At 39.3% G+C, this 23768-nt stretch overlaps 1 protein-coding gene across 1 annotated transcript in view; it reads left to right on the forward strand.

The window, feature by feature from the left end:
* The window catches only part of cdkal1 (CDK5 regulatory subunit associated protein 1-like 1), a 229014-nt gene that overhangs the window by 185542 nt on the left and 19704 nt on the right, over window positions 1–23768 (forward strand). The window lies entirely within an intron of this gene.

Raw genomic sequence — 23768 nt, forward strand, 5'->3', positions numbered from 1 at the left:
CTGTTTCATCCCATAATCATCACCCCTAATCAGACCAACCCTACAAACTGAACTTTGTTTAGTACACAGACAAACAAGAGAGAAAGAGGGAGCTATTCAGGTACATAAATTTAGTTATTTACTATGTGAATGCTGGGTGTTTTAAGACCGGCCATCATGTTTACTCCCTTTCATTTAAATCCAAGCTTATCACGGTATCACACATTCACAGTCACACACACTTTGTCAAGACCTCTCTGCAGGAGTAATCGACTTTGCCTTGATAAATGCAACCTACACCGGTTCCTTTGTTAGCTATTTTAGCTTTTCATTTAACAAGCTGTGCAGGGCTTATCTTCCATTGTAAATTACATGTTAACACACTTTGAAATCATGCATTTGTTTATTGATTTTACTTGGTAGTTGCAGAGCTTTTATCTTGAGTAATGTGTGTTTACAGGTTAACCACTTGTCCGAAAGGAACTTCTCCATTTTAGAAACGTGTCTCACAAGCTGCTTATTTCCATGTTTCTTCTTTTATTTATTACTTAGAGACTTATTTTCAAAAGAAAGAGGAGTCTTATAAAGAGTCACAGTTGGCATTTATAAGCTTAGAGTCAGTTTCAGTAACCCTCTGTAATTGTCAGGAGGGATATAATTTATTTCCTCTATTCTGAAAGAGTGTAATTTTCACAGAGACCAGCCTGGGTAAATGCCACAGACATTGCACAAGTTGTTAAACCCTGCACCATTGTTTTTCCCTAAGATAAAGAGGTTTAGTGCCAGAGTTTGGTCGACCCATCTATCTCTTCATATGTGTGGGAAACCACCAGAGGCTAATAACATCACTCTGACTTTTCACTCCACATCTGCCTTCCATCTGTTAAGTCAGCAATCACTAACTAACCACACTCATTCTCGCATGTGCACACACAGCAGCTCTTACAAAGGACCATATAGTGACTATGTGCATATAGGGGGTTTACATTAGGGCACCAGAGCTGGGGATCTATTCAGAAACTCCCTTTTTCTTTCTACTTATTTGGACAACTTTATTTTTACTTTTATTCAAAGCCATCTTTAATGCAGTGTGAGTCTGCTGAAAATAGTAGGTTTCACATAAGGAATCATAACATCTAAATGACATCCAAGTACACATGTATTTAGGTAACACCACATTTAAATAACACCTTAAACACCACAAAAAACAGGGTGCTAATGACCAAACAAAAGGAAAAGCACAAACTTAGGTCGTGTAAACACGTTATTGGATTTCCAAATTCTGTTTTTGGTGTGCATGCCAGAATTGGAGAATAACGAGTTTACAACTCAGCACATACATGTTCTAAGACAGACAAACACAAATGCAGACACGCACTGCACACACAAATGAGCTGTGTGCGTCTAGGGCCAAATCTGGGATCACTACTGTAAAGGATTTATTCTCATTATAGCTGAGTTACAAAAAGTGGGGCACAGCAGGAGGGGAAAAGTGATACATTAACTGACTGCAGGCGTGTGTGTGTGTGTGTGTGTGTGTGTGTGTGTGTGTGTGTGTGTGTGTGTGTGTGTGTGTGTGTGTGTGTGTGTGTGTGTGTGTGTGTGTGTGTGTGTGTGATTGAGGATGAAAGAATTTTGAGTTTAAATGAAGGCAGTAAAAAATAGTGACAGCAAATGTGTTTATTGTGCTTTTTAGCCACGTTCAGTTCTTTGTACTATTCCTGTGACAAGGATTATTCCCAAGTTGTCACATCCTGATATCTTTGAGAAACTTGTAAAGCATCCGCTTTTATCCATAAATAGTTGAGTAGATTCGGAGCATCTTGAATCATTGTTTTCAGCCCTCTGCTGCATGTTTGATGAGATGGGATTGATTTATACACTCACGGCTAATTTTATGATTCTACATTATGTCACTGTGCTAAAGGTGACTGCAGGGCGGAGGCTGCTGCTGTCGCTTTCTTCAGATGTAAAGAACTGGAATTACTCAATAATGAAAGTAATGGCCCTTCTCCCCCCTTAACTTCTTCAGTGGTTTCACCATCAACACTTTCTGTTCAGAAATGTTATTTTCTTGTTTTTCAATTCCTATCATATCAGTTTCAACTTCTAAATTGGAGACCATCTTGCGAGATAAATACACCGGCCATGACAACACGCTATCAATATAAGTTTCTAACCCTGACTACTTATTACTACAAATTTACATTAGTACTCAGTACTGATGGGTCGTAGGTGAACTCATCTTTTAACGGAGCCTTCATTTGCGGTTCAACTACACATCTGCAAAGTTTCGTGACTGCCTCTTGCAGGGTTTTGATGATATCACGTTGACACAATTGGTTCACAGCCATGTAAGCACCTGCCTAAATGCTCAAAACTGCCTCTGTCGTAGTTCCTTCTGCAGTACGTGTGTGTACATGTGTATATAACACACACACGCACATGCCGGCCAGTAATCATTTTCCATAGTAATGTTATCATTCTGAAACAGAGAATGTGAGATACTTCTTTAACAGTAAAAAAGAAATGTGTTACTGGTCTGGAGACACACCAATAACACCACTGCAGATATATAAATCTGCTGTAGACATCTAATCAATAACCTAGAATTCTGTGGACACAACAACATTTAGGTGCAAACATAGAACTGAAGTCAACCGTGCTGGTGCTGAAAATGATGGAACGTCCGTTAGAAACCAATCAGATGTTTACTCAGTGACAGAAAGAAAGTTTGAGGAAGTAAGTATCATTACTAACTATATAAACCAGATATTTTTATTTCCTAAAGTTCAGCAATAATTGTATAAAATCGCCCATAATCATATAATTTGTCAGAATAGAAGGTAGAAAGGAAGGCAGAGAAATCCCAGCTCTTTTTTTGCAGAATTATAACATTTTTAAATACTTACGGCTCCATCCTTAAAATATGATGGTGTTTTTTGTAAAGTATATGGAATAGTTGTTATAGCTGTTATTATCAAGCTTATTTTCCCACTGTGGCATTGCTGTATGAGGCATACAAACACACCAGTGTCATTACTCACTGCTCTTTCAAAACACCCTGGACAGATTTGTAGAATAAAGGAGAGCATCGCCGAAAGATAAAGGTTAAAAAGAAACTGCTAAAAAAGCTTCCACAGAACGAAGAGAAGAAAAGTGAGACAAAATAACAAAAACAAACACCTCAGGACAGAAGAATGAACTGAATATTTATGGGATCGAACAAAAGAAAAGAAAACAAAGAGCCTTTTCAACAGCGCTGGCACCTATTCACATCTGTGGCCCTACTTTTCATTTTTCTTCATAATCTTCGGTGAAGTCGTCCCTCAATGTGTTGGGTATAGATTAGTGTGTTTGCTTGTTGTGCTGAAGGCCCGTTAATTGGGTGTTTGGGGCTAATAAATAGCTGTAATTAACAGGCATCGTTAGGTGAGGCAACGATGGAAAAGCTCGAGCAAACCGGTCACGGGAAAACAAAGTGCAAAGTACAAAGTGTTCATCGGGACATTTAGAATAAATGAGTTGCAAGGTCAGTGTTATTGTGAGCAATAAGGGTTTAACTGTTGAAACTAAATCGTCTACCTGCTCACTGGGTGTAAGGTGGTTCTAATGATTAATGATAGAATGTATGAAACACCCTGAAAAGGAAATGTAAACACTTATTTGGTGGGTTATCACAGTTATAGTGTAGAACTATACCACTGTCAAGCTGTATAAAGGGACTCATCGTGTATCATTAGGTTTGCTGACAGTCTCTAAACATAAACTACTGCTTGTGTTGCAGATGTAGAGACAGTGTTTTGCAATGAAATGGTGAAAGGAGAGACAGGATGTATTTTGTAAAGCAGGTGGGCTGATTAATCTAAATAGAATTTAAATACTTTCCTTGCTACATTTTTCACACACGAGATGAGATTACATACAAAGTCAAAGCAATGATGCAAATTTCCTGTCACTGGGGCTAGAGGATAGTGAAATTAGCTTCACCCACTCAAGTTGGTGATATTTGAGAATGAAATTCCCTGGAGCGTGATCCTAGCAGCGACCCGAGCTCGTCATCAAACTGGCCACTGGTCATCCTGGGGTAGTGCTGGAGACGGTAATTATCTAGAGGCAGCTTCTGGAGAAGACTGTAAAATTCCCCAAGAGGTTAGCACTTCCGGGTATTCTTGTGGACCCACACATGATGGCGCGGGCTTCTGTGGCGTTTCCACCACAAATATAGCGCAGCAACTTCTCAGCCAGTAGTAATCTTCGCTTTTCCGGAAGAGAACAGGCGGGTTGTGTTTACTTGCTGAGGTAAACATAATTTATCCTGGGGCAAAACTCGCGCAAGTAACACGACTTGAATATTCACTTTGTGTTTGGTGTGAATGCAGAATTTGGTTTTATCCCAGTCAATACGGCGGATGGTCCTTGTGATGGTCAGTATCCTTATTTTGATCATGTTACACTTCTCTTTTCAGTCATACTCTATGTCCTGTCTTGACTCACTCAAGAACCAGACTCACACCTCTACCGTTCAGTCATTTCTCGCTGTGTCATCCTTTCCTCACTTTCCTTCTGTTCTCTTCCTTCTTAGCTCTTCTTAGAGCTGGACTTGTTGAAGCAAGTTGTGGTTGTTTGAAGTCCTGCCCATGAAAAAGTGGACTTTGAGCCCATCAAACAACTGAAGCATCAGGGATTTTCTTTCTTTTGATTACATCAGTTTGTTTTTTCATCTTTGCCTCTTTTTTTATGCCTGAAAAAGCAAATAAAAAGGTGAATGGGTGCAGGTGAGGCTCAAACGTTTGATTCATGTCTGTTCTTTTGACACACCCACACCTTGATGGGTCCTCCTGCGCACTCAAAATAATTCTCTGACGAGTCACTTTAGTGCAATAAATAATTGTGGCATGGATATTGATCTGACTTGTATTTGGTGGTTTGAATCTTTGCATGTAACAGAAATGTTATGGACAGAACCAAATGAAAGTTGGTGTTTCTATTTACCTACAGTGGCATTAGTAAGGTATTTTTTGTATATATTAACACCTCAAGATATTAACTATTCATTAAACACATCTTTTAAATACATTATTATCGTGGTTCAGGTTCTAACATTGATCTACTTACTCTGTGATGGTATGATTAGCTGTGCGTTTGGTTTAATAAGCAAAAGCATTTTACCCTTCGAACTCATAATTCTTATAGTACTAATATTAACTTATATAACTATATTTCACACTTGACTTTGCATTAGACTAAAATTTCCTAATCTTCACAGAGAGAGAGGGCTGTGCAAGTGAATGATTTCCTCATTCGGACCAACTCTGTAGTTTGTTCACTCAACATTTTCCTCCTCAGGTTGCTCTCTCTTTACCGAATTAGTTTCACATACATTTACATAATTTGCTTAAGAATCATAACAGACCCACGCACTATCTCTCTCTCTCTCTCTCTCTCTCTCTCTCTCTCTCTCTCTCTCTCTCTCTCTCTCTATCTGTCTCTATCAGTCACACGTGTTTCTGTCATATTGTTAAAGTAAGTCCGCCTTTCAAAGGAAGCAGCCGTGCCCTCAGGGCTTTTCAGACAACTTGATGACATGATGCTTCTGTTGAAAGAAAGCAGCAAGGATCAAATGCTTAATGGGCACCTGCATGTGTGTATGTGTGCGTAAATGTGTGTCTTTTCTTGAACTTATTCTTCTATTTGAAGTCGTTCCAAGTGATCTTTCCATAGCGTAAAGAGCATTTGTTGTAAATTCACACTGCTGTTTGCAAGGTAAATAAAAAGTACAAAAATATGAGGCACCAGAAGAAAAAAAAGAAGGGGAACCAATTATCAAAGCAGATGCGCTGTGAAGCCTGCAGGGTTTTCTTTGCTACAGAAAATGTGTCCCTTTAATCATTACAGGCACTGCATTTGTTTAGTGTGGCCAACTTTAATATGCAGATCAAGATAAAAGTGAAAATGTCTGAAATTGACCAGGTCCCTAAATTTTGTTGAGTGGTGTGAGCTACCAAACAACAGAGAGACTGAGAGAAATCTGTTTTTAATCAAGACAATGGTCATTTCATTTAGTGACGTCTTTTCTCAAACCTAAAGGACATTAGTAATAGTGGATTATTGTAGTAATCTCTTGACTATGGCTTACTTCACCTCTGCATTTCATCTACCTTGCTGTGTCTCTGCAGCTCGTTTGTCCACAATGCACCAGATTTGATGCTGTGGCACTGACATATTCAGACATTGATATTGAAACTGCTTTGATTTAAATCAACAGGTTGCCTCTCCTGGTTATTCCCTAGACATTTGGCCTCATATATAATTAGTTTTTATTGAGTTTCCTTTTCCATCTTTTTCAAGAGGGTTTTTGTTTTCATTCATTTTTAGAGCATTATTTTAATTTCACATTCAGATGTTGTAAAATATTCCCTTATAACCTCTCTCAACTGGTTGTCTCCACTCAGATATACCATTTCTGCAAAAATGTCCTGTCCTTCTCCTCTCGCTCTTGTTGTTTCTATACACTCCCTAAACTTCTGCTTTACAAATTTCTGCTCTTGTGCTGGGATTTTTGTGAAATGACCCTGTCAAATAAAGACCCTGTCAAATAAAGAAATGTTTCTCTCAAAATGAAAGACCACGCTCTTGAATAAAGATAGGAAGGAAATGCCGTTTAATTATCCATAGCTTAAGAAGTGCATGTGTGCGTGTGTGTCCTCCTTGTCTCTCATAGACCTGGCACCTCCTCATAGACGTAATGACTCAATTGTCATGGGGAACAGCGAATAGAAATATGTAAAATAAATGGGGGGGAAAATACACTGAGGCTACAGTTCATGTTGGAAGCATTCCTGTGGCGAGGGCTGTCATAGATGGGGAATCAGAGCAGATTTGGGATGTTTCTTCTTTCTTTCTTATAAGAACAGCAAGAGAGAAGAGACAGAAATAAAGAGAGCGAGGTAGACCAGTTCCAGTCATCTCCTCTCATGCAGAAGTGATGCGCTGCCTTGAGCGCCATCTTTTCCAGGAACTCCAGCGTAAACAAATTAAGTCAAAGTATCCCTACGGCTCTTTTTTTGTGTGTGTGTATCTTGAAATATCCTACATGTGCATCTTTTTGTGCGTGTTCCTTTTAAACCCTCCACGTTTGGATCTTGTGTGCAAGTCTATGTGCATATATGGTGTCTGTATCACTACGGCTGTGCTTGATATGTTTCCGACACAAAGCCATGCCTTTCCGCGCACATGTGCGTGAATATTTAGTGCGTTGTGACTGCTGTCCTCTTAAGGCGACGTGTGTACAAGTCACTGCGAGGCCACATCGTAATCACATTGTTCGCAGAATGTTTTTTTCTTCGGGACAACACATGTAGTGACAACAAGTCCTCCAGCGAGAGTTGAGCTAAGACACAACCAGTGCATTTTATTCCCCTTGAGCAACAACAGTATAGGCTATAGGATAACACGCTGTCCTCTGATAAATATATAACCTTTTACACATCTGGCACTAGCTGTAGGAGAAATTTGATAAGTATTAAGGACACGGGCTGATTATTTACTAACTGTGGGCTAAATTGTCAGTTGTGCTTGGCTTATGCTATTTGACAGATAATGTAAATGAACTTCGTTATTTGTGGAGGTGACAACTGGCTTTGGGGCTTCTATTGAGCCCAGTTTGTGTTTTCCAATGCTATCCATGTAAAAATGTGGATAAGCTCAGTTTGCTGGAAGTGCAAAGACAATCTGTGCTACAGAGGATGAGCAGCTCATTTCATTTAAATGTGTGATACATGTCGATGCAGCTGAGCTTAGTCTCATAGTTAGTGCATTGATGCTGAACTGCTGTTGGATCACTTTTGTGTACTGTTTGTTTATTGTTCCACTGTGCAACCCTAATAATATATATATGTGTGTACTATTCATCATGACATGTCTGCCGATTCATCTGTGTTGGGGAGTGAGATTCCCAGATTGGAACTGGTTCAACATCATCATGAGTATCGACATAAAAGTTCACAATACCATAGCCCTGATTAAAAAATATTTACCTTATGAACTTTGCAAAAATTGTTTCTGACATGGTTCAGCGTAGTTATATATTAGTAGAGGAAATGTGACCGTAAGCTTCTAACCACATGTCCTCATCCCTAAACTGTTTCTCAAGTGCGATCTCATCTTCACCGATGTCTGTGGCCAATTATCATCAATCTCTTACCAGTTTGGGGCGTGTCTGGGCTGGTCAGGGCCCCATTATTATTGATGAAGAAGAGCTACACATTCCACCAAATTGCTTAAAATCGAATAGTTTGGAACAGTTAAGATCTTTAATGAGACAGACAATTTAACCATACGTTTGCATTTTGCAAAATATGCCGTGCTTTTATGAAGAAAAGAAATGGCACCACTGTTTTCTGTTCACTGCTGAGATAAAAGGTCTGCAAGTGTGAGGCAGGTCTGTCCTCTGGCAGCAATTGCAGCACATGCTTTGTTGTTAGTCCTGACCATCGTTAAATTGTTAAATGTATGAGGTGTTATAAAAGAGTAACTGCAGACGAAGAACAAGAAAGAATGACTGGCAAGATCCAGGCCAGGTTTTATTTGGTATCTGGTTTTTATCAGAGAGACTTGTGATGAGGACAGAGGTCCGGACCAAATTGAAGAAATCCAAAAGAAAAAGCATAAGTGAGGGACCATCTGAGTTGAAGTACTGCAGCAACAGATGTGTGACCATTTCATATTTTTAGAAGTATAATCAATGCATGTATCGCATATTGATTTGCATAGCGTCATATATTATTTTGCATTGCATCAAATCTTAGTGTGGAATCGCACTGCCTCTCAATATGGGTGAATCACGTAGAACTAGTGGTTGCTTCCTGGATCGTTGGCAATGCTTTGCTACACTATAGTGAAACTGTGACAGTAAGTTAATGTCTTCTAATTTATTATTTTTGTAACCAGCTGGTTTGGAGACTGTATCTTTTTCTATCCATTCTTATGTTGTTTTGACTTTTAGTCTAGAATAATGTGATTTTTAAAAAAAGTATTTTTAATTTGTATTTGTTTCCCTTTTGTCCAGAAGCCAGGGCTCGGAGCCAATAGTGTGTTGTCTGTGTAGGTTCACACATTTAGTTTTGTTTGTTTTCAGGCCTTAGAAAAGTCAGAAGTCATTCAGTGGCTGCACTAGTTTGGTGAAGCATTATGTTATGTGATAGCTCATTTCATGAGTAAATAACACTTTCCAGAGCTGTACATGGAATGCCTCAGGTCTTTACTGAGGACACAAGTTGTTTATGTATCTAATGTACCATATATGAGTGAATAACCTTTGCTCGGAAGTATGGATCGAATTGAGAGCAGTGTGGAGGACTTGTGGAGGACACAGGCTAGTTTATTAATTTAATGTGCTATGGAGTTATTTTCTCTTGCATTGGCCTGTTTACGGGTAAATGTGTGTTGACATTAGAGCACAACAGTGTGTGCCCGTTTAGCAGCCCAGTATATGGAGTTGGCAAAACTGCCATAGGCTTATATTGGGTACATACACTATCCTTGTTTATGTATCAAATTCACCACAGGCCAATATGCCAGTTGATGCGTTCTCGTCCACTGCCCATTAACAAATGTGAGTAGAGGCAAAAATGGATTTGTTCAGACAAACAAGGTCACGACAGACTCTCAGGGCATTAAAAGGTCATTGATACTGTTTAAACTGCGCTGTATGGAGGGAAAGTCAGTCGTGCGCACAGGTTGCCATACATATTTTGTGGATGAATTTTATTACAATTCTCTTCCCCTGAAATATGCCCTCAACTTGCTAAACACTGTACTGTCTACTTTCAGCATTTGTATGGTAGATTTGAATCAAGACGTAGAATGATCACATTAATAGCATGTATTGCTATTGAAGGCTTCGATAGCTACGTACTTTCAAGTGTGCACCTTTACACACTTAAAAACACTAAGCCTTATTTAAGAACTACTTCTATTGAGAATGTGTTCCTAGTTGAATAAAATGTGGTCTATCTGCCACACAAATGTTGACTTCCTTTTTCAGCAACTGAGATAAAATGACACTGAATCATGCTTAATCTTTGTAACACATGTCTATTGCCATAATTAACATCAGAATATATTTTCTGAAGTATCACTTTGCATGGAACTCCATGCAGCCTCAACACAATTTCTGTGGTGCTCTAATCTGACCCTCACCTCAATGCAGTACAAAACAGGCAACTCTGTCTGCTTGATGCACGCACCTTAGTTTTATTTATATGTAATATAGTTGAAATTAGCCTGAAAACTATTCTTTGATATATTACGAATTGGTGGATAGGAACACTTTTCCAACGACATACCTCTATTGGTGATTGCAGGGACTTTTTTGTCTTAAATTGCACAAATTCATCAAAGCTAATATTTGTGTAATGTGTGTGTTTCTGTTAAGGTAAGTGATATACGTACATGTCTGTGTGTATGTGGGCTTTTGTTAATGAGTACAGTAACTCCAAGCGTCTGCTCTTTGTACAAATTAGTGGAGTGCTCAGTGCCAAATGCAGAGGGGTACATGTGTGTGAGAGGATGTTTGTCAGAGGTGATGAATATAGAGTCTAATTTTGGATCAATATTCAAATCCCACTCAAGCCCCAGCCATGTGGCTTGTCACACACATGAACACACACACGCCGACTCACAGCATTGGCCGTTTGATAGCCCTGCCACTCAGCCATATGCCACCCAAGGGCCTGGCATCTGTTGCCATACATGCACACAGTAACAAGAGACAACAGCAGAAGTAAATCACTTCCTCTGTGCTGCCACATATATACATTTGCATACATGCACAACATACTCAACAAGAAAAACACACCCTCTATGAAGCACTCCCTCTTTACCTGACGTTTGAAAAGCTCATTCAATGTATTCAAACAGCAGATTTGAAACAACACAAGGATGGGCCTGGCATCCTTGTGTCCCTGTATCTCTATTTGTTTAGACAGCAGATTAGAGCTTATGCCAAAATCAACTCCTTTAAAAATGTACTCAAACACAGACGCACATATACTTATGAGCACTTGCAGAGTCACAGCCATAAATGTGTACACACAAAGACACAGACTAGTATAATGCATATTGGAGTAATGTTGAAGTTGTATAGAGCAGCCACTCATCTGCATATGTGCCATGACGCTGGCTCGTTAGATGTGTATCTGATATGTGGTGGAAAGTCACATTTATTGTTGCTTGCTTTCTGTAGATTTACTGTAGATAAAGGCCTTATGGTCATACTCGAGGATATTGATTGTTTTACGTAGAGACAATAGATTCGTAACTTTCAGAATGCGCTTCAGGCTCGCACACACTGACTCCGCTGCTCACTTCTCTCTCTCTCGTTCAGACACACACAAACGCACACAAACACAGAGACACACAAACCAACACCGACTCAGCTGAAGTGATCACCACATACTGATCGATACTTTTCTTAAAGGAGGACAATCTGTCTTTACAGCTGCATACATTCATCAGCCCGTCCTGCTCACTCTCTTCCTCTGAACACTGTAAACGGACTATACTTGATCACTATAACCGAAATATTAAAACAACATTTGTATAGGAACGATTCTGTCCTAAGCTTTTTGATCCATATCAACAGGAAATCACTATATCCGGGATCATAAAAAGGCAGTTTCCACTGTATTAGTAATACAGTCTAAATGAAAAAAGTATGAATGTGCAAGTGGTGATTCTTCAATTTTTGGTATTAATTTGTCAAGAACTCTGTGTAAAAGGATGTTAAAAGACAGAGCTCACAAAAATGTGTTTGCTATCATCATGAGTACACTCATATCTCAACATACCTAGCATTCTAGTCTGTAGTGGTAGAAGAGAAGAAGAGTAAACTGGATTCCTATTATGAGTCTATCCTTGATTTATGCCATTAGTAGCTCAGGGCATTGCCCAGAGTTAATGCTACTACGTTTCCCTCACATGAGCTTTTTCTGGTCCTGGATCTTTCTTGTCTACTTGTGATGCCTGTTGCCATGAATGGCGCAGCTGTGTGCTAGCAGGGTAGCCTTTTAAAGCTCTGCCTGATTACAACCTGCTCCCATTGATTCATGTTCATTATGTCTGAGTGTGTGTGTGTCTGTGTGTTTGTGTGCACAGGCTCTGAGTCAGTTCAACCGGACCCACCCGCCATAAATCAATCAACACCATTGAAGTGCTAATGTCCCCCCTCAGTGAGCCTTTTGCTCATTCATGTCCCATCTTGCTGAAGCCAATCTGACTTTTACTGATGATTTTGACTCATCTGTTTAGATTTATTTTTTTTCTTTTACATTTTTTTATATTTCAGTGTTTCTCACCCTCATGTTTTTAACTTTGCAGAGAAGATATGCAAAATAAAGGGAAAGGATGAAAAGATTTAGCGATATATTGTCGTTGCAGTATCCTGTTCCACTGATGAGTGTTTGAACCAGCCAAATTAGATTCAAAGCAGAGTTTTGCTATATATTTGATCAGTAAAGAGATTGAAAAAGATTGTTATCCAATGTTACCTGTTGGGCAGGTGGCCACCCACTGCTGAGTCCTGTCACAGGTTTCTTCTGTAAACAGGGAGTACTTACTCTCCCCTGTTGCCAGTGCTTACACATTGTGGGAACTGCTGGGACTCAGGAGGTAGAGCAGGCCGTCCACTAACCAGACGGTTGTTTGTGTGATCCACAGCTCATCAAGTCCACGTGTTGAAGTGTCATTGGGCAAGACACTGAAATTCAACATATATTGTGATTGCTGTTTCATTAATATGTGAATAAAGGGGGGGAAAAGCTTATTATTTATGTGCAATTTTGTGAATGTTACTCGTAGTGTGAAGTGTTTTGAATGGTCGATAACACTAAACGATATATAGAGGCTGTCAACTTGCCGTTTAGCTTCTCTATAGTATATCAGGTTCTTTCCATGCTGCAGTGTGTCCATACCAGTGATACCCCAAGGCTTTGCAGAGTTAACTCTACTACGTTTCTCTCTGCACACTTCACCCAATAGGAACTCAACATTTCATTGTTGCCTCTTCTTCTGTTTTAAGATCTGTCAGCATTTACTCTCTATTTGTTCCATATAGCCAGACTAACCACAGAACGGTCACGGTCCGTGGTGGCTTGTCTGAATTTCTGCTTCTCTTCTTACTGTTTCTCTCACATTCCTCCCTGAGCAATTGCACCATGTTTACTTCTTGATGATCCTCTGTGACATTGTTCCTGGTACAAAGTGTGAACCTGCCAATTTTATATAAAGCAGAAAGTACAAGATCACTAGATAGTATTATTGCACCAATGTTCATTGTTTAACTATTTAAAGTAACACCTATTTTCAGTTTAAAACAACAGATTCATGTATTGTTACCCAATTTACCATTTAGTTTCTCTATTGTTTGTAAGGTTGTGATTTAGAGCAATACAAATATACTGAATTGAATTGCCATTTCTTCCTTTTCTGCCTAAGATCTTACATTTGCTTATAAACCCATTATAGCTATATAGATTTATGAGAAATCTGTTGTAGGCCTCCTTAAAACTTTTCAACCTGTGTATGCTAAGCATAAATGACACAGTTAGGCCAACTGCTTCATGACATTAAAGAAGAAGCTGTTTAAAAAATCATGAATGTCCAGTCAGAGCATGTTTTATACTGAAGTTAATTGCATTAGAATCTGCCAAGCGGCCCTTTGTGTGTGCATGTCAGCTCTTTTTGATCCTTACAGCATCTCTGTCTTTGTGGATTAGACCAATAGGAGCTATAATATGTTCATTTATTCCTTACAACTGTCCAGACCCATTCTCTGTCTATTTGACATTCATTCCTACACATGAAGCTATAGTCTGCAAATTGCCCATACATTGGGCAGTAAGCTCACATATTATTCCTAGCATAATTTGATTGGAATCGCTGTTCCAGCCTCTAAAGACCTTTATGGTGCCGTTTCTTAATGCTAACTTGAACGTTATTATGTAGGTACATATTTTCCTGCTATCAAATCACTGTCTTTGTCTCTGAGACATGAATAGAGTCATACTACAGCCATAATATCATGCTATACTCACACATACATTGACTTATTAACACACACTCATCCGTGTTTATAAGTCAACTCTGTCTCAGCCTATGGCCAATAAACAATATACTTTATGTACTATTTTATTCACATACTCAACCTATGAGGCATTTTTATTACTGCTTTAAGGTTCTATTTGCATTAACAAAATGAATGGATAAGTGTTTAAAATTGAGTACATGGGGAATAAATGGTGAGAAACATCTGAAAAAAAGTTGTCCAGATATGCACATCCTAGGGTTAACTCAAAGGGATAATGGGGAAGTAGGTTCAGGTATTAAATAGAATCAAGCAGCTGAGCCAGGTCATTTGGTATGTTAGACTGACATTTGTACAGTTTGTGGCTTCTCTGTCTTTTCTTGCTGAATTTGCCAGATTGGCCAAAATGTCTTTCGGATGACCTGCTTTTCAGCATACGGTACTTCTGTCACCTCAGGGCCACTGTGTGCCTATAGGGAGCAATATTCTGTGAGCATCGAGCTTCCCCTGCTGTGTGACCTTCTATATATACATATGATCTGTACTGTCAGCGCTTTCCAACCCAATGTTCTTTCCATGCTGCACTGTGTCCATACCAGTGATACCCCAAGGCTTTGCAGAGTTAACTCTACTACTTTTCTCTCTGCACACTTCTCCCTATAGGAACGCAACATTTCATTGTTGCCTCTTTCCTGTATCAAGATCTGTCAGCATTTTCTCTCTATTTGTTCCAGACTAACCACAGAACGGTCATGGTCCGTGGTGGCTTGTCTGAATTTCTGCTTCTCTCCTAACTGTTTCTCTCACATTCCCCCCGGGAGCAAATGCACCATGTTTACTTCTTTATGTTCCTCTGTGACATTGTTCCTGGCACAACCACAAACTGTGAACCTGCCAATCTTGTATAAAGCAGAAAGTACAAGATAACTAGGTAGTAGTGCTGCACGAATGCTCGCTGTTAAAACCAATTTTGGTAACACCCATTTTCAGATTAAAACAACGGAGTCACATGTATTGTATAAAGAAACTTTGGAGCAAATTAATAGCACACTGAAAGTGAGTTTACAGATGATCTTAAAACAGTTCGCCATTACCTCAACATCCCAACGTTACAAGTGATGATGACCTCCACTGAATGGACTTTTATGGTCCCTCGACGCTTGCTGTTTTATATGTAACCTTTTCCACATGTCTGCCCCTTCCCTTTACCTCAGACCTCCCTATGTGATTACTGTTTAATACAGAAAAAGTACAAAAGGAAAAAAGGTCTGCAGGAAGAAATCAAATGCATAAAGAAAATCAAATCAATTCTTCCCTCTCATTTCTCTCCCTTTCTATATGCCCTTGGTTCATCTATTGTTTTCTTGTCCTTGGGTACCTGAGTGAGTGGGAGAGAGAAATAACAGCAGAGTACTTGACAGTCCATCATTGCACCACTCCAGAATATGTCCCACATCAGTAGGACATATGAAGAGGACCCAAGCACAGGGAGGCTGCACACACAAACACAGAATCATTAGCCCATGAAGAGAGCCAAGTGTCTAAGAGCGAACACTACAGCCCCGAACACTCCAGCCCCCTGTCAGTGCTCTGTGCGCACAAAAGAGAGACAAGGCAGCAAAACATGAGGATTGTATACAAAACCTTGAATGCCATATACAGTGGTAGCTTTTCAGGCCTTCCTTGACATTGATTGACATAGACTGAACTCATTTCATTTCTTGTTCAGTTGAGAAGAATAGTACCGTTATATGAATGATGAAAAGACATGAAGCAAATGCAAACTATTTTCTGGGTTTTTATTAAAATTTGTAAGGTGCACAGGAGAGTAAAAGCTTTACTTGTCACAGTTGATCCTGTATCGGTTTGACTTTAAAAATGAAATATATTAAACTCTAAGTAGACATTTTTATTTGGTAGACTTCACTAGAAAGGATTCAGTTTTGGTTTAATACAAATAGGTGGACAAAATATTAGAATTACCCCTCACTATAAAACAAAGCAGTTCAACCGAGCTACAAACTACAGCCTCCAGAATGGCCATTAAGTTGGATTAACACCATGTTCGGCAAAAACAGAACTTAACTACAATGTCACTCAGTTGAGCGCATTTCTCTGCCAAGGTCCTTAAATTCAATCAAGCTGCACCAAATTGCACACACTAATATAAATCAGGCCCCTAAAAAAGCCCAATTATTCCCAGGGAAATTGGCGAAAATGTCAAAAAACAAACCTAAAATCCTCGATTAACTCCTTCGTCCGGATCCGTACCAAATTTTCTTCCTCTGCCCATGTCCCATCCCTTTTCCCAAAGTTCCATGGAAATCTATTAAGCAGTTTTTGCATAATCCAGCTGTCAAGCAAACCAACAAGCCAGCCAGCCAACAAACAAACTGTCAAAAAAGACAGGGGGCAAAAACATCACCACATGATGGAAGAATGAGTTTGTTCACAATGACTGCAGCGTCACTATTTGAGAACTTTTGTTTAAGTTTAGTTTCGAGTCAAGTTGCTGTTAGATGTGCTGTGTGACTATCCACTGTTCCGCCTCCACACTTTTTTACGTACCCCCATGCTATCTGCACAGCACACTACCACATGTATTTCTACTGACTGTGGGATGCACTACAGAGGCAGAGTTCAACACCACCAAATACATGTGTGCATGCATTTGAAAACATGGGTTTGGATTTTTGGCATTTTAATGAGGGCACCTGTATATTTACACCCACATCTTTCCTCACATTTGATTGAAAATCCCCCACCCCTCATACTTGGAAAGGCAGTTTTACTCCGTTACATCAACACTGCTGTTTTCTCCTTCTCTTCTCTCATCTTGCAGCACACACAATTATTTCGAGTCTCATCAGTTTTTCCAGCCAAATTCCAAATCATTCTGTGACATTTTGATTTTGATTTGCACAACTGCTTAAAGTCAAGAAAAAAAAATGAAGGAAGGAAGGGGACATGCATCAGAGGTCATGAACCACTTTTAACCCAATCAAGCTTTCGTACATGATCCTCGTCTTATCCCACAGAGCCACCGGGATGGCCTTGTAGCTCATGTTTTTTTCTCCCTTATCATAACACATACATACATTTCTCTCATTCTAATAGGACGACTGGAGGGTTAGCCTTGAACGCCAATCAGACGCGTTCGCTTGATAGGCCTCCCTATGCATGTTTGATTTGTTGTGTCTTCAGGTGTGGCCTTCAGTGATAATCATAATCATACTGCTATTGCCAGGGCATTAGTTTCAGCTGCAATTATAGATTAATGTGGATGCATAGATGTCTGCATTACACATGTACTTACTCCCCCTTCCTTTCTCTGTCCATCTTCCTTTCTCTATCTCACACACACACACACACACACACACACACACACTCACACACACACACCAGACCTCCAGGCCCACTGGGACATAACGGACAATCAGCCTGACAATCACAGCTGAGCTCTGATTGATGCTGCAGTTGCATAAACACACAATTTCAGACACATAGACGCTGTAATGCCAAGGGCTTGGTCTCCCACACCCTCCTAACACACACACACACACACTGAAGGAATAAAAAAGTCGTATGGGATGTTTTTATGATTACCAATCACTGGTTTTGTGAGATGTAATGACAATTGTAACCGTTCTAACAGAGGAAAGGAATATGTGACCAATCAGTCTGGAGGTATGCTGTGCTCTTTTTTGGGCTAACACACGTCTGTGGAATGACATTGTAATCCCGGTCTATGAATCAACTGCCTTATGATTCTATCCAGACAATGATTTATTTAATCTAATGATAACTTTAATTATTCAAGGAAAATTATAAACAGACTTAATTTGTAAGTGGCCTTACAAATCCCACCCCTGCTCCTATTCAAGTTCCACCTACAGATGGACTTAATACTGTTGCACTTTCCAGTTTTATTCTGTATAAATACTTTCTCCGTGACTTTTTTCTAATCTTTGCTTTAAGGCAAACTCCTGCATATGAACAAGTTTGTGTTTTTGATAATTGTGGGACTCTGTGTTTTCCATGTGCGCGTTTGATATCATATATTTTAGTACCTGGTGTTTCTGAGGCTTTCATTATGTGTTTTCTGCCACGACTCTGTTTTGATGTGATTCATTCCAGCATCTGAGACACGAAGCAGCCCGTGGGCTACTGTCACAGGCCTGCGTGTTTGTGTGTGTGTTTGTGAGCGAGACATCTATCTTTCCTCTCTGACAAACTAGATCTGTCACGCTGGTGGCAGACTTGACTGTCTTTTCTGTTGGTTAGCTGGAATTGATGAGGCAATCAACCGCGGATGTGTGTGTGATTTTTGTGTGTTTTCTGTGTAACTGTGCCAGAGTACAGTATGCTTTTGTGTACACAGACGCAGCATGTGTGTATTGTCGCGAAGCCACAGAGCACATGGTCATGTGACATCATGATCTTCAGGCCCATGTTTCACACATGGAACTACATACATCACTTTCATGCAATGACTGATAAGTCAGTGGTGCTTTTGTTTTGCTCTAAAATGATAGATTATAGATTTAATGCAGGCACACAGCGTTATGTTCTGACAAAAATCTCTTGAATGTCACCAGCCCAGTTATGAGGGAGAGGGCAGAGCCAGAGACAAGGGCCTCTCATAAATTCTCCAGGTTATGAGTGTTAGGGGAAATATGACGGTTCAACACCTGTGATATTTCAAGCAAGTCTGTGGGAGATATTGTAAATTGTTCTTGAAGATCCATAAGAAAGGTCAAGAATTTACCCAACCCTTAAGCAGAGTTGAATTCTTTGGCAAGTGAAGAAGACCTTTATCATACAGTGATGTGTTAGAGAGTGTTTTTCATCCAAGTGTGGTCTTATCTTGATGGTGTTCTCACATTCTAATGCATTTTCATGTTTCCATATGCACAGTGTGCAGTTATATACCAATTCAAGAAATCTCTCTCTGTATGTGACTCGCATATCTAGACATTTCCTGTCTATATCAAACATTGACATCTACACACACACACACATTATCTAAGGTTTTTTAATAAAGATGTCATGTGTCCTACAAAAAGTACTTGTGACACACACACTGACTAACAATGTTCAGATTATTCTGTAGCAACTACAGTATTTCCCCTGCTTTGTACCCTATCATGTTTCTTTGTGTAATCATCAAGATTTCCCAGACCACATGAATTGTTCCTAATCATCGTTATTTCAATTTCATCAAACTTTCAAGTGTGATATGACATCATAGATTGTCGGAGCCAGTTGTATCAGATTGTAAACCCAGCGGCTGTAGATAACATGTCTTTTTCTTTTCTTTAGTGCTGCCAGTTAAATAATGAGTCAGTCTTGTGGCTGGAGAAGTACCTATTTGCTCTCACATATGAGAACCTGAGCCTGATATCATAACAGTTCTAAACGGCTGAAAGTAGTGGGGCGGAAAGGTATTTGAATGTATCGCAGAAGACGGGTGAGTTCAGTGCATGAACGGACAGATAAGAAGTCGGTTTATCAACTGACGAAAGTAGCTGTAGCTGCTACCGGTGGCTCAGTTAGAAAGAGACATGATTGTGTGTATATGTGTGCGTGAAGGTGTAGTGATTTCCCTGGATTGACCTTTGTACAGGGCAAAGATTTGAAAACTTTTTAGAGGCTTGCCGCTTTATTATTTGCACAAATGTTTTCTTGGTCATTTTTCTTTCAACCTTCCTTTATTCTGTCTACCGCTCCTATCCATCTACATAACTACTTCACTCCGACTTTGTTCTCATGTTGCTTGCATTTGACTGTTTAAATTATTTATACTCTGGCCTTGTTCCAAACAGAACATTCAGATAACCTTCACGACTTGATTTTACATTTGTCCCCACAAACATTTAACCAAAGCCACCCGTAATCCTGTCAGTCTTTGTGGCAAACACTGAAAAGTTTGAGTCTCTTGTACTTTGAATTTGACTTTGAGGGTAAAACAAAATACCCAAATCAGCAGGGGTGGTTTTTGTTCCTCTTTCAAGCAGCTTATTCAAAGAGAACCTCTGAAACATCAGAGCATCTCTCTTTAGCCCTGTTAAATCACTCCCCACAATGATTATTGAGCTGGTAACAAAACAAAATCTCTTTCTACAAGCGGCTACAGAAAGCTGTGTGTGTGCGTTTGTGTGTAACACTTGATTTGTGAGTTTAGGTATACAGAGTTTGCATGAAAGGGGTGGGTAATGATTTCAAGAGAATTAAAAAAAACAGTGGGTCAGAATAAGATTGAGTGAATTTATGGAGTGATAAATGTATGGAGAGTGGGAAAAGGGAGTTCAGTTTTATTATTGCATAAGCCTGCCAGCCTCTGCTGGAACAGTGGGGGGTTGAGTTTAGACACGGCTGTGTATTGTTCAAACACTGTGGTGAATTGCACAAATGATGAAAAGTTGTAGCCCTGTTTGTTCTGAACTAAAGGCTCCACCTGTAGAAAGCAGTCACACAAATAAAAGCTCTTTAATGTAGATTTTCTAATTTAGTCACTCCACTGCAGCTTCCATCATGGTTGGGACGATTCATCTTGTGATGTGAAGTCTGATCCTCAACTACACTCAGTTACTCTGAATATTGGGTTAATGATTTATTTAGCATTTTTTTGTCAGTATTAAAACACCTAATGATTGCTATCATCCAGCCCGATCAAGTATAAGGACAATTTTAAGCACATTATTTAGCCGCAATTCTAACTTCTCATATGAGCACGTAGTGTCTTTACTTCTTTTTATTGAATATCTGTTCATACATTAACCTAGTTATTGACATTAATAAAATAAACATATCTCTATACAAATCATAGACTCAGTCAGTTGTGGTAAATGACCTTGAAAGTGAATGTGACTTTTCCTTCATTTGAATATTACCTATACTGTGTTGCTTGTGCAGCATTATCACCCTGGTGTATAATAGCTGGTATTTATTTGTGGTTTCTTTCCCTTGACTATAATATGAATAGTGTATAATCAGTCCCATGCAGCAGTTTGATATAAAACATGATCCAGTTCTATGGTAAACAGGCAACAGATGCAGCAAAGATATTTTGGATGTTGTTGAGGTGAAATGCTCCATTATTTGTGACACGGATTGAAAACGGTAATAACAATTCACAGCCACAATTCTCTCATTATCCTTGTTATGAAGTGGATTAATTATCAATTAAACTCATGATCCCACAGATCTGTAGTGGATCTGCTGTGCATCATGGGATGTTATTCTCTGATGGTGAAGTAAATACACATCTCACTTTGCAAAGAGGAGCGCACACACACACGTTATTTGGTATTCTGTGATGATTCATTCTTAACAGATGGGGTAAATATAAAATATAAACACAAAAAAGAAAGACAAGCAGCTACACAAGCAAAAACCAACAGATTTATTACAAAACAACATGCACACCCAAGCACAGAGTTCAGACCTAACCAATGATTTCCAATACGAGTTTATATGAGTCATTGTCTATGCTGGGGTGTGTTCAAGCATGATCATCCTCTTATTTACAGTTCAATCAACATATTTGGATATACCTTAATCCCACATCATTGCTCCAGATTGGTTGTTTAGGTGTGGATTAACTATTATTAAGGCAGGCAGATCCAATTCACATCATACACACAGAGCTTTCAGTCCAAGTGTGAGACTGAAAATTAATTTAAAACTTCCATATGCTTTTGAAAGCATGGCTGCTGTTTGAAACTGCTGTATCACTTGGAGTAACCTTTTCCTCTCAATGTAATACTGTCTGATAAAACAAATTATAATGCATAGGCAAAACAAATTATCATCAGTAATCAGTATTTAATTCAACGGAATTATAATATGATACAAAATCTGATCTTTTGTGCTCAAAGTGTTTATATAAGACAAACAGTGACCCACTTTTTGTCTGTCTGTATGTGGATGGCATTTCTCAAGAACCCTTGATCTTATTGGCTTCATACTTGGCATGTGTGTTGTTCAGAGCCCAAGCAAGTGCAGAGTCCAATTTGGTGCAATTTGGACACACAATATGTTCAATATTAATATACATTGACCAGAGCTCTGTGGCAGTGGTGGCTAGGACTCAACGTAAGTGACGTTGTCGATCTAACAACAGCACGTTCACTGACAATGATAACTGATTCTCCTTTAAAGAGTTCTGCGTGCTAAACAGGTGAACAGCTTTTTGTGCAAAAGCAGTGGTGCAGCCTCAGGGTTCTGTGGACTGAGTCCTGCAGCCTGTCTTTACTCTCTGAGGCTGAATCAGTGCAGGTCACTTTTACAGTTTCAGAAAGAAAGCTGCAACCAGTATCACCACAGGCTGAGAAAACAGCCTATTCCAAACCGGCATGTTCAATAGCTTTCTTAAATATATGTCCAACACTATTAAAATGTCTTTATTTCATGTGCAGGATTTGTGGCTTACACCAGGGACATCTGTCTTCAGTCCAAAGGAGCAAACAAAAGTCTCAAATAAAATGTTCACCATCCAATAATAATGTTCAAAGAATATTTTTGTTCCAGCCTCTTTTTCTGAAAATTGCTCTGTTTGCAGGAAACAGTGATTTATTTGGTCTTGTTTTAAGTCTGTCAGCATGCCTGTGCAGGTGTTGGAACACACATGCACAGTAAAATCAGTAGTTAAAAAAAGGGGAAAGAAAAGAGAGAAGGATGTGAGGGAATTATAGTGAAAGGAAAGAGAGGTAGAAACAACAAAGAGCCCAGAGATAGGAGAAAGGGATGGAGGCAGAAGGATAAGGACATGAAGGAGGGAAGAAAAAGAGCACAGGAGATGGGTGTCTGCAAAAATGGAAGCACCCTGAGCAATGTGTCAGAGCCGGGACTTCTAAGGCTCTGACATATTGCCAAGGAAATGAGCAGTCAGCACGGTTTTACAGTACAGGGCTCATCACTGACAGAGTTAAAATGCAAATACCGCTCATTGAGCCTACAGGACACTCTGTTCCCAATGTTTTCAACGGCATGTAACTGATATTTAAAACCCAGGTGGTTCAGACTCTGCAGCTCTGTGGTGTTTTCTTACATTAGAAGAAGGTTTGAATGTTTTTTAATGGTAAAATAAATGAAAAGTATCTCATCTGCGTCACTGTTATCCGTTGACATGAATGTACTTAATGAGTGATCATATTGTACAGTAATAAGGTGTATGATTAATCATTCAGGACACAAAATGAGATTCATCAACAGCAAAGTGTTGTTTTTCTCCATTCACAAAAACATAATGACTTGAGTAAAGCTCCAACCATGAGCCGCAGTCTAATATTTGTCCAAAGTGAATGTCCATGGGAACAAGTGATAAAATCTCTCAGCAATTCAAGTCTGAAGTGATATTGTTCATGCTCGCAGTAACTTCAAACCAAGTTCCCATTTTCCTCTTCTTTTCTCCTCCTTTGAGTCCACAATATTCTTCAACAAAAAATCGACTTTCTGTCATTGTACTCAATTCAAAATGTCTTCATTCAGAGGCCTTGTTGTGGCATGTGATTTTCTGATGTCCTGAATAGCCTGTTTTCTGTAAGAATTTAAATTGTATCCTGTACAGCCTTGTATTTTTTTTTCTCCTCTTTATTCCGGTTTCTTTTTTGTAAGGAACTCGGTTGAATTAGTGTTCACTCTCCTCTTTTGCCAAAGCGTTCAAAGTGAAGTGGCTTGGGAACCTTGAGTTTGCAATTAA

This window comes from Hippoglossus hippoglossus, chromosome 16 (genome assembly GCF_009819705.1).
Source record: "Hippoglossus hippoglossus isolate fHipHip1 chromosome 16, fHipHip1.pri, whole genome shotgun sequence".
Lineage (NCBI taxonomy): Eukaryota > Metazoa > Chordata > Actinopteri > Pleuronectiformes > Pleuronectidae > Hippoglossus > Hippoglossus hippoglossus.